General features: G+C 42.2%; 1 pseudogene; it reads right to left on the minus strand.

The window, feature by feature from the left end:
• Window positions 1–9,590: 9,590 nt before the first annotated feature.
• LOC139017128 (small nucleolar RNA SNORA48) lies at window positions 9,591–9,713 on the minus strand (annotated as a pseudogene).
• Window positions 9,714–11,924: the final 2,211 nt, after the last annotated feature.

Genomic DNA, 11,924 nt, shown 5'->3' on the forward strand with positions numbered 1-11,924 from the left:
CTCTAAGAACTTCTTTTGTTTTCTTTCTCTCCCAACCATGTCTTGAAAAATTTTATCTACTGAAATATAATTATTGGCTGTTCATTTACTTGTTGAAGGCTATCTAGGTTGTTTCCAGTTTTTAGCTATTACAAATAATGCTGTTCTGAACATTTGTGTACAGGTTTTTGTGTGAATATAAGTTTTTGTTTATCTGGAATAAGTGCCCAACAGCACAATTGCTTGGGCATGTGGTAGTTACATGTTTAGTTTTATACAAATAAAAATAAAATTAAAGAAAGACTTTCAAACTATTTTCCAGGGCGGCTATACCATTTTACATTCCTACCAGCAATGAATGAGTGGTCCATTTTATCCATATCCTCACCCACATTTGATGCTGTCATTACGTTTCATTGTAGCCATTCTAATAGATATGTAGTAATAGCTCATGTGACTTCAATTTGCATATTTCTAATGACTATCTTGTTTTAAGTTTATTTTTATTGTTGACATTATTACAGATATCCCATATTTTCCCCCATTTCTCCCCCACCCAGCTCCCATCCCACTCCAAATATTCACCACACTATTGTCTGTGTCCATGGGCTATGCATATATGCATATAAGTTCTCTAGTTTATCTCTTCCCTGTCCTCCCTCCCCCCTCCCCTCTGAGATCTGTCAGTCTGTTCCACGCATCCACGCCTCTGGACCTATTTTGTTAGTTTATTTTGTTCATTAGATTCCACACATGCATGAGATCATGTGATACTTGTCTTTCTCTGACGGGTTTATTTCATGTATCATAATTCTCTCCAGGTATTGCAAAGGGTAAGAGATCCTTCTTTTTTACAGCCGCATAGTATTTCATGGTGTAAACGTACCACAGCTTTTTCATCCACTCATCTACTGATGGGCACTTGGGCTTTCTAGATCTTAGCTATTGTGAATAACGCTGCTATGAACATGGGGGTGCATACATTCTTTCTGATTGGTGTTTGATATTGTCCATCTTTTCGTGTGCTTATTTGCCACCTGTATATCCTCTTCAGTGAAGAACTGTCTGCTCATGTCTTTTGCCCATTTCCTAACTGCGTTGTTGAGTTTTGAAAAAAAATTTCTTTTTATTAAATGTATTGGGGTGACATTAGTTAATAAGATTATGTAGGTTTCAAGTGTACAATCCTATAATGCATCGGTTCTCAACCTGTGGGTCGAGATCCCTTTGGCGGTCAAACGACCCTTTCACAGGGGTTGCCTAAGACCATCTAAGACCATCCTGCATATCAGATATTTACATTGCAATTCATAACAGTAGCAACATTACAGTTATGAAGTAGCAACGAAAATAATTTTATGGTTGGTTCACAATATGAGGAACTGTATTTAAAGGGCCAGAAGGTTGAGAACCACTGCTATAATGCATGATCTTCAGATTGCATTGTGTGTGCACCACCCAAAGTCAAATCATCTTCCATCGTCATATATTTGACCCCCTACTACTCCTTCATCCCTCTGGTAACCACCATACTGTTGTCTGTGTCTATGAGTTTTTGTTTGTTTTTCTTGTTTGTTCATTTGTTGCTTTCAGTTTTATATCCCACGTATGAGTGAAATCATATGGTTCTTAACTTTTTGTCTGACTTATTTTGCTTAGCATATTTTCAAATTCTTTATTCTAGATACTAGTATTTTATCAGATATATGGTTCAAAGATATTTTCTCTCTGTAGCTTATCTTCTCATCCTCTTCTCATAATCTTTCATAAAGCAACAATTTTTAATTTGATGAAGTTCAATTTCTCAAATTTACCTTTTATGCGTCCTGCTTTTTGTGTCAAATTTGAGAACCTGCAGCAGGAGTCATTGCACTAGGACTAGGCTGATCAACTCACGCAGGTTTGTCCAGGACTTTCCTGGTTCTAGCTTTAGAAAGTCCCGCATCCTGGGAAACCCCTCAGTCCCAGACAAACCAGGACAGTTGGTCACCCTGACCTGAACAATGGAGTCGAGTCCCTTTTTTTGCTCCAAAGCAGCCTCAGCTGCACAGTAGAGGGTCTAGTGTCAGAGAAATACCACAGCCTATGACACAGAATCAGGACATGATGTCACAGACACATGAGTAGTTGTGATCCTACGAAGTTCTGACGGGCACACCTGCTACTGCCTTCTCTTACTGTGACAGGCATGATGCTAGGAAAGGCAGGCTGCCAGGGAGAGTTCCACTTACACAGTCATCCCACTGTCCTCTTCAAGCTTTGGAGTCTGTACCCGAGGTAGCAATTCTCACAGTTCTCACCCACATCCTTTTCGTTCAGGCCAGGGGTCCTCAGTCCTGGATCTTTGCTATTGTAAATAACGCTGCTGTGAACATAGGGATTCCCCTGAGGAGTGCTTCAAAACATTGGTGACCAGGCCCCATCCTAGGCCAGTTAAATGTGACCCTCTGGGAGAGTGACAGTGAGGCCAGGTATGTATTAGTTGTAAAAACTCCTCAGGTGATTCCAGTGGGCAGCCAGGGTTGAGACCTCCTAGAATAGTGGTTCTCAACCTTGGCTGCACGTTAGAATCACCTGGGAATCTTTTTAAAATCCTGATTTCTGGGCCTCATCCTCCGGAAATTCTGTTTCTTTGTTATGGGGTGGGACCACAACATTAGTAACAAAGAAACAGAATTTCCGGAGGATGAGGCCCAGAAATCAGGATTTTAAAAAGATTCCCAGGTGATTCTAATGTGCAGCCAAGGTTGAGAACCACTGTCCTAGAAGGTAAACTCCTTTAGAACAGAGATAAGATCGGTTTGCCACCACTGTGCCTACAGCACCTAGCACAGTGCCTGCATACAGGAGGCATCTGATAGCTATTTGGTAATTTTAAAAATGAGTGACAAATATTGAAATGATCAAAGATTGGGACCAGGTATCATTTACTGTCTCCTGCTAGGAAATGAAGAATCAAGTCAGGTGCAAGATAAATTGCAAGATAAGCCTCCCTAAAACTCCCTGACGAATCTTGGAAAAAGCTACTGGAGTTGAAGAGTCGGGAAATCCCTGATAGCACCAATGGGCATTCTTAAAACTCCTCAGGTGATTGATAAATAGTTTGGCTCCGGAAGAATAAGAGCGATACCTCACCTCCAGGCAAGTTAGAATTTAGAGCCCCTAACAGCATCAGCATCACCAGGGAGCTTTATAGAATGCAGATGTTCAGCCCAATCGCAGAACAACAGAATTAGAATGTGCATTTTAACAAGATCCCAGGTCATTCTCATGCTCAATAAAGTTTGAGAAGCACCTGTCCAACCCAGAAGGCTGAGGAGTTGTGGGATGGAATCAGCTGGCTCCACGGGTAGGAGCCTCCGCCTGGGAGAGTGTAGTCAGGGAAGAGACTCTCAGGTGAGGTTGGGGGAAGGGGTGGAACCACACCCAGAGGACAGATCACAGAGCTTCGTGACCTTCACAAGACCCCCACAGCAGCTAAAGACTTGAATCCTCAACTTCTCAAATGTAAGCCTTTAGCTTGAAAGACGAACGAGCAGGCAAACCAACTCAACCCAGGAGAATAACCTAGCGATACCACTCAATCGTTTACTTTTACTTCCTCAATAATCTGGGTGAAGACAGGGCCATAAACAGGTACCAGCATCCTGAGATGGATCGAAGAATGTGGTTCTGTCTCTGAATTACCCGGTGGCTGCGGCAAGCTCTTTGGGATCTGCTCAGGGGAACGGTGGGTGGGCATCCCCACTCCCCCATGTGGCCAGAGTTTTGTTATTCCCACATGATGTCCACTGTGCTGGGCAATCCCCTCTCAGCACCAAAATCCCATAGAAACCCTTGTTTGCCTCCCCACCCCCCAGAACCCCCAGACGTTTAGTTAGCATGTCAGCATCCTCATCAGCATTTGCATCGCTGATTTTCATCATTTACTTCATCCTAGAAATGGCCTTCTATGTGGTTTTCGGGTGGAAAGGGGTGGCTGTGCCTTTCCTTTTGTATAGCAAGGAAACTTACAGCTGCAAAGAAATGATTCATTTTTTGCGCATTCTAGGTACCTGATTGTACCCCTTTATGCAATTTTCTCCAGATTCTGCATCCTTTCCTGCAGAGGCAATAGCTGACAGCCACCAGAACAGCTCCCAAACCAGGGTGAACATCAAGGGAGGAGCTAAAACTCACTCCATCCTCAGCAGGACATAGCTACATAGACACAGGAACAGCAGAATGGGAGACCTCAGCTAGAAACTGTGTTGAAACCATTATGTTTTGCCCTTGATGAAATAGCTTAATCTATTTGCTTCTTTACAACATCATCCACAGAAAACATTTTTCGTGCCTGCGCCATGTCTTGAGGCAGTTTTCGAGTTCTGCACCAGGAGGAAATTGATTAATGTGAATGTTTTAGCTGTGGTTGTTGTTTGTGTATAAACTTTTGTTAAAACAAGTACCGCCGAATAAATGACCTTTATGTAGACACCTATTAAGGCACTAAAAGGCTTGGCTACATTCATCTGAGACGCGTACACATCACCAGTGGAACAATGAGGGGATCAGCAGCTGCAAGCGGTTGAATTGAATTCTTCAACAATAGAAAAGTTTTTCAGACCCAAATACCAGCAATCAAAGAGAATTTTTGCAGATAATCCAAGAGAAGGAAAATAATAAATTTTTTTTTAAAAAAAAATGCTAGCCAACTCTGCACCAGTTAGCATAAGGTTGCCATCTGAAACATGTCAGCTTAAGAGCAGACCCAACTACCATTCTTTTGCCCAACTGCAGTTTTCAGAACTGTTTCCCCAAATAATCCCAGATGGCAAGCCACAAAATTTCAATTCATTTTAAAAGCTTTCTTTGCTGTTATTATGTGATTGAAAGTGCAAAAGCAAGTTGCCATTCTCATGGCACTATTTGCATTGGCTATTGTCCCCTAAAATCCCCTTTAAACAGCTACATTGTCAGCCCATAGGCCTCATTTAGAACTACAAAAAGGCCCAGATTAATTCGATCAAAGAAAGAGCCAAGTACAAAATGCACTTTTCAAACTGTATCAGAGTGGGTTCGCTTTACAGATCGCTTCGGGGCAAGAACCGCAGGGGAAAGAAAGCCCTGACAGAAAGCTTGGTTGCGAAGCGAAATAACTAGGTTTGGCGCCTTCTCTGATTTGCGTGAGCACCTCGAGGCGAAATCTCCAATTAAAAATTCTTAGGGGGAAATATATTTAAATATAAATGCTGAAACAGACCCCACAAACGGCAGCATCACATGCGTAGCCTTGGCCCTGGGCCACCATTCTCAGGAGGCCGTCGGAAGCCTGGGGAGGGTGACCTGGTCAGCAGTAGGCATTTCTGAACTCTCAAACCCTGATTTAAGCCAAAGGAGTTTGCACTTGTCAACATTTATCTCCGACCTTTTTCACCGCGGCCCCAGAGGAAATGTTTTAAGTTACTACAAAAATAATAATAAATTGCTGGAAAACAAAAGAGAACAGTAGTGACAGCATTTCTTGGCACAAAATAACACACACTAAGATTCAGGTCAAATTCTGGACGATACCAGGCGGCCCAGGCAGGCTGACTGGGCTGTCTAGGGGTGTGTTGGTTTGTTTTAGTCTCACCTGGGGGTCTGGAGGCGGGGGAGAGAGCTGGGGCGAGCCAAGCTGGAGTTTGGGTTTCCTAGGGACGCTCCATTGGTTTCCTGGGCAGGGTGAGCAGCTTCTGTTTCCGCTGGAGCTGGTGCAGCCGGCGCTGCGCGGCCAGCTCCCTCCCTCTGCCCGAAGCTGTCCTTTCAGCGGCTGCTTTTGTGCGCTGAGAACATGCTACTCCTCAGCAAACAGCTGCACAAAGGTAGGGCTACTGGACATGTGCGGCACGATGTGCAATGGCCTCTTCAGGGACCAAGAGGGCCAGGAGGGCGCTGAAAACCCAGGCAGCTGCAACAAATATCGAAGTCATTTGCAGGAGGGAGGCACCAGGGACGAGTTCAGCGGGTTGTTTCAGTCTTTGCCTCCGGGAGGGGATGAACTCAAAGGCCTAGGCTGCTGTTCCTTAAACCCACTGGGAAAACAAAAGAACATCACGCTGCTCTAATCACGTCACGGATGATGTTTAGAAGGGGCGCACTTACCATAAAACGCTGGTCCTGAACTTCTTAGTCACATGCTTAGCTAGAAATGCACAGGGCTAATAAGTGATTCACATTGCACATGGGTGTTCACCATCCCCAACAGCCAAATCCTCATGGCCATCTAGAGAAAACAAATACGAATAAAACTCTGCAAATTGGTAATGTTACCCCACCTGCCACCCCTGAAGTCAGAAAGACAAGGAGAGAAGTGAATATACAGGAGAGGAAATATAAAATAGGACTGTTTTCAGTGAAGGAAAACTTTCAATTTTCCCCTAGGTCCTCTAAACAAATTATTTGGAGGTGTTTTTTAACAGTATCAAGTTAAAAGTTAAAGTGTTTTTCTTTTTGCTTTGATATCTGTAAAAACTATCTGTAACTCTGCAAATCTACACCTGTCAAGGAAAGGGGAACGACAACTACATCTATTGATTCATTATGGAACAAACTATGTCACTGTGCGAAAACTTATCCACAGTCATTTATTTCTAATAGAATTTCAATAGACTCTTAACTGAGATGGGAATGTTTCCTGTGACTTATTATGTAGGTCTCACTGGAGCCCTAAATATGGTCTGGCTGGCGTGGCTCTGTGGTTGAGCGTCAACCTATGAACCAGGAGGTCATGGTTTGATTCCCAGTCAGGCTATATGCCCAGGTTGCCAGCTCGATCCCCAGTGTGGGGCATGCAAAAGGCAGCCAATCAGTGGTTCTCTTTCATCATTGATGTTTCTCTCTCTCTCCCTCTCCCTTCTGCTCTGAAACAAATAAAAATAATTTCTAAAAATACAATTACTTCCCTTTGATGGTAAATATTTGATTGATGATGAGTCAAGAATCTTACAAGCAAAATGAGAGAGGAAGATCAGCTCCTTCATTGTTACCACCACTGTCAGGACTCAAAGGCCCCCGAAGATCCCACCAGGCACTGAGGACATTGTTTAAGGCAAATCCTTGGAGGGTTTTTGGGGGTTTTTTTGCTTTGTTTTTTAGGGGGGCAGGAAAAAGTGTCATGGTGTATTGTAAAAGTCCAGACTCTTTGTCTGGTTCTGGTTCTGACTCTAACCAACAGAATGACCTTGGGCTAGTCACTTTCCCTCTCCAGACCTTATTCTCCTCATCTATCAAATAAGAAAGCTAAACGAGATGATTGCCAATGGCCATCTCAGAAGTAACATCAAAGAGTGATGAGAGCATTTTTCCGAAGAATACAGATAATAATAATAATATAGCTATTCTAAAATAAGTATCTTATGTTATGTGCTCTCTACGTAATAAAATAGCTCCACTTATATTTTAATTTACAATGTTTAAACAAACATTTGTTTGCCAATTTTCCAAAAGTTTTTGTTTTTGTTTGTAAAGACTGGATGCCCTGATTGAATTTCTGTTTTGTCTCTATTGACTACATTACAGCCATCCTACATCATTTACAATTTATAGACTTGATTTGTTTAAAATAAAGCAATAATAAAAAACCCTTTTAGAGCAACTTGAATTTATGATTCCTCTAAATTTTTATAGATTTTTTTTCCTGATCTTTAACAGTTACCCTACCAAACTTAACTTATTGGCATTATTTTAGTGAGTACCTATAGTTAGTAGTTCCAAAGCACTCAGCTTAGTTTCAGAGTAACAATTCTTTTTTCAACTGCTTTTTCATAACCTTATGTAACATTAAAGGCCCGGTGCATGACATTCATACACTGTGGGGAGAGGGGTCCTCACAGCCTGGCCTATGCCCTCTCGCAGTCTGGGACCCCTTGTGAGGAGCGGGCCTAAGCCAGCAAGTAGACATCCCCTGAGGGGTCCTTAGTGTTGCCCAGGAAGCGGGAGAGGCTCCTGCCATCACTGCTGCGCTCACCAGCCATAAGCCCAGCTTCTGGCTGAGCAGCATTCCCCCTGTGGGAGCGCACTGACCACCAGGGGCAGCTCCTGCATTGAGTGTCTGCCTCCTGGTGGTCAGTGCTCATGATAGCAACTGGTTGTTATGCTGTTCGGTCGATTTGCATATTAGCCTTTTATTATATAGGATTTAAATTAAGATCTACAAGTACATTACATATAAACAGGGTGACACGTAAACAAGTTTACATCATTACAATTCTAAAGACATTCAGAAGTATAACACATGTCAACAATTTGAGAACAAACACAATTGGTAACATTCAGCTCGTTGGTAGAAACAGAAGACTGGTGTCCTTACTTAGATGGGCAGTTCTCAAAGTGAGCACCCCCGGCAGCCCCTGAAAATGGGTGAGAAATGCACACTCCCAGGCCCTCCTCCAGACCTCCTGAATCAGAAACTCTGGGAGCAGAGTCCAGAAATCACCAGGTGATTCTGATGCACATGCAAGTTTGAGAACCACTGTCTTAGAGAATAGTTAAGTAGCCAGAGCATTCATGTGATGGGGCAATGACTGAAGAAATGAAGAGTGTTGTAAATTTAACCAGTTCGTTCATTGGAGGTCAGTTACAAGAGCTTCTGTTAAGATTAGGTTTGAATTCACACTTTTAAAAAAAACTTAAAACAATAGTAGTTTATGTGAAGATAAGTAACACTCCTGAACTATACACTTAAAAATGGTTAAATTTATGTTATTTTTACCACAATTAAAAATAAAATAGGTTCGGATCCGAGTCACGGCACCAAAAAAAAAAAAGAAGAAGAAAAAAAGAAAAGATTGCCGAAACCGGTTTGGCTCAGTGGATAGAGCGTCGGCCTGCGGACTGAAAGGTCCCAGGTTCGATTCCGGTCAAGGGCATGTACCTGGTTTGCGGGCACATCCCCGGTGGGGGATGTGCAGGAGGCAGCTGATCGATGTTTCTCTCTCATCGATGTTTCTAACTCTCTATCCCTCTCCCTTCCTCTCTGTAAAAAATCAATAAAATATATTTAAAAAAAAAAAAAAAAAAAAAGAAAAGAAAAGAAATTAATTAGTTAAAATTAAAATTAAAAAGCCAGTGGCTTAAACAAATTAAAAATTTATTTTCTTTCACCTAGAAGACATCCAGAAATAGACAGTCATGACCACGGACCCAAGTGCCTTCCGGCTCACTCTCCACCGTCCCTAGAATGGGGCACTCATCCTCATGGTCCAACAGGAGCTGCTAGAGCAGTGGTTCTCAACCTTCTGGCCCTTTAAATACAGTTCCTCATGTTGTGACCTAACCATAAAATTATTTTCGTTGCTACTTCATAACTGTAATGTTGCTACTGTTATGAATCATAATGTAAATATCTGATATGTAGGATGGTCTTAGGCGACCCCTGTGAAAGGGTCGTTCGACCGCCAAAGGGGTTGCGACCCACAGGTTGAGAACCGCTGTGCTAGAGCTTCAGCCACGGCATCTACATCCCAGGTAGCAGAATGAAGCAAAGGTAAAATAAGGATGCTCCATTCCTTAAAAACAGCCTTTACAGAAATCACACACTTTCTTTTCTTTCCTTTTCTTTCTTTCTTTCTATTATTACTATTATTATTTTTTAATGTTCACCAAGACAGACATCAAGCTAGGATGAACGAAGGACTGCATGTCTGCTTTGGCCCTGATTGATATAAGAGCAACACCACCAATCAGGTGTCTTTTTGCCCATTGCCAGGAGGTCACACTTCCTTTTAATATCTTACTATCTAGTAGTCAATGGTTTTGCATAGCTGCAAGGGAATTTGGCAAATGTCTTTTAGTTTGTGGCACAATACTGCCCACCTAAATACTGAGATGCTATTACTGAGGGAGGAGAATAAATATTGGGAGACAATTTGCAGACTCCAGTGATAACTATGAAATCGTCCCTGCTATTATCCAATTCTCAAATGAAGAAATCTCTTGTGTAAAATGTTCTCGATGTTACTATAGTGAAAGTACACATGGATTTGGCTTTATTTTGATAAATTAGAATTCCCATTTTTCATGAGATTCTAAATGGGAAAGGGAGAAAAAAGTACCCTTCACTGAGGCCTTTTTCATGCCAAGCACTGTGCCTTTGTGTCTGTCATCTCTCGGACAGTCCATCACCAGGGGTGGTGGCAAGTCTAACTTACTTTCTATAACAGGTAGGATGGGCTAAATTTGATGCAGTTAAAAAGAAAACTCACTCGCCCTAGCAGGTTTGGCTCAGTGGATAGAGCGTCAGCCTGCAGACTGAAGGGTCCCAGGTTCGATTCTGGTCAAGGGCACATGCTTGGTTTGCGGGCTCGATCCCCAGTAGGGGGCGTGCAGGAGGCAGCTGATCAATGATTCTCTCTCATCATTGATGTTTCTATCTCTCTCTTCCTCTCCCTTCTTCTCTGAAATTTAAAAAAAAAAAAAAGTATATTTTAAAAAATAATAAAATGGTTTTCTTTATAAAAAAGAAAAGAAAACTCACTGGTCACTTGTTGGGAGGAGGATGGGGAAGTCAAGGAATCACACAAGAGTTCCTATAGGTCAACATAAGAGACATGACCACGCCTAATCTCTAGCCAGTGACCAAGTGCCCCGGGGGGAAGGGACATCAGTGACTGGTGATCCAGGGTTAGAAAGCAGCTCCTGAGGCAGAAACCTTGTCGCTCTACCTTTGTATTTAGCATCTGGCCCACATCCTCACACATTCAAATAGCCCGAAAAATGTTTAAGTTGAATTTTTTGATAAATGGAAATTTTAAAATCCCCCTTAATACCTCATGGGAATTTTAATCATCTTTCTAGAACCACTCCTCTCCTGAAAGAATTAGCTTCTGCAACATTTATTCCTAGAATTCATCCAGGTAATGAAAAAATAAGAACTTACTGAAAATTGGGTTCTGCCCCACTCCACCCACACCACCTGCTGCCAGAGGATGGACTGCGTGGAGGAAACACTTATTTTGATACACAATTTGATGTATCAAAATTTACAAGACAGCCCTAGCCGGTTTGGCTCAGTGGATAGAGCGTCGGCCTGCGGACTGAAGGGTTCCGGATTCCATTCCGGTCAAAGGCACATGCCCGGGTTGTGGGCTCGATCCCCAATAGGGGGCGAGCAAGAGGCAGCCAATCAATGATTCTCTCCCATCATTGATGTTTCTATCTCTCCCTTCCTCTCTGAAGTCAATAAAAATATATTTTAAAAAAATTTACAAGACAGTAATAGCAAGTGTTGTTATGAGAATTACATTTTTACAATGATTAGGTTATATAACAAGCTAATCACTTTTACTCTTATGAAGTGCACCATACTGCTGGTGTTGTTATTAGAGGTTGTCAACTAAATACTTGAAGCTGTGCTGTTTCTGTACATTCTTAATTACTGCTGGGACTTGTACAGTAAGGTAGAGTTAATGATCTTTTCTGTCCTGTCTCTTCTGCCATGTGGTGACTGTTGTGAGCTACCTCCTTCTAATTGCATAAAATAACAAAACACTCTGTTAAGAAAAAAATGGGTAACTAAAAACCCACCTAATTAAGATGTGAGTGCCAGAGCTGAGCCTAGAGCTGCTTAGGGGGATACTTCTAATCATCACTGGATGTCTCAAGAACAAACTGGGCATCACTCTCCAGGGGAAACAGCCGGTTTTATCCATCCAAGCATCTTCATCGGGACATTACTGAGCCTCTAGTGTAAGGCCTTGAAGATCATTAGCAATATGATGCTGAAATTAGAAAACTTCATGCCACATTTGAGAATAAATATTATTGTGTGGCTTCTCATCCTACTTCTTGACTCCCCAGCCCACTTCTGGATCCATAAGCATTTTAAATTAAAAAAAAAAAAAAAAAAGCCCCTGGACCCCTGTTGACTTTGATCTTTCTTATGATTTTAGAAAGGTGTTTACTGGCCTGGACTCTGGCCCAAGGCA

The sequence above is a fragment of the Myotis yumanensis genome, unplaced genomic scaffold, assembly GCF_028538775.1.
Source record: "Myotis yumanensis isolate MYYU_CA2020_CCGP unplaced genomic scaffold, mMyoYum1.0.hap1 SCAF_9, whole genome shotgun sequence".
NCBI lineage: Eukaryota > Metazoa > Chordata > Mammalia > Chiroptera > Vespertilionidae > Myotis > Myotis yumanensis.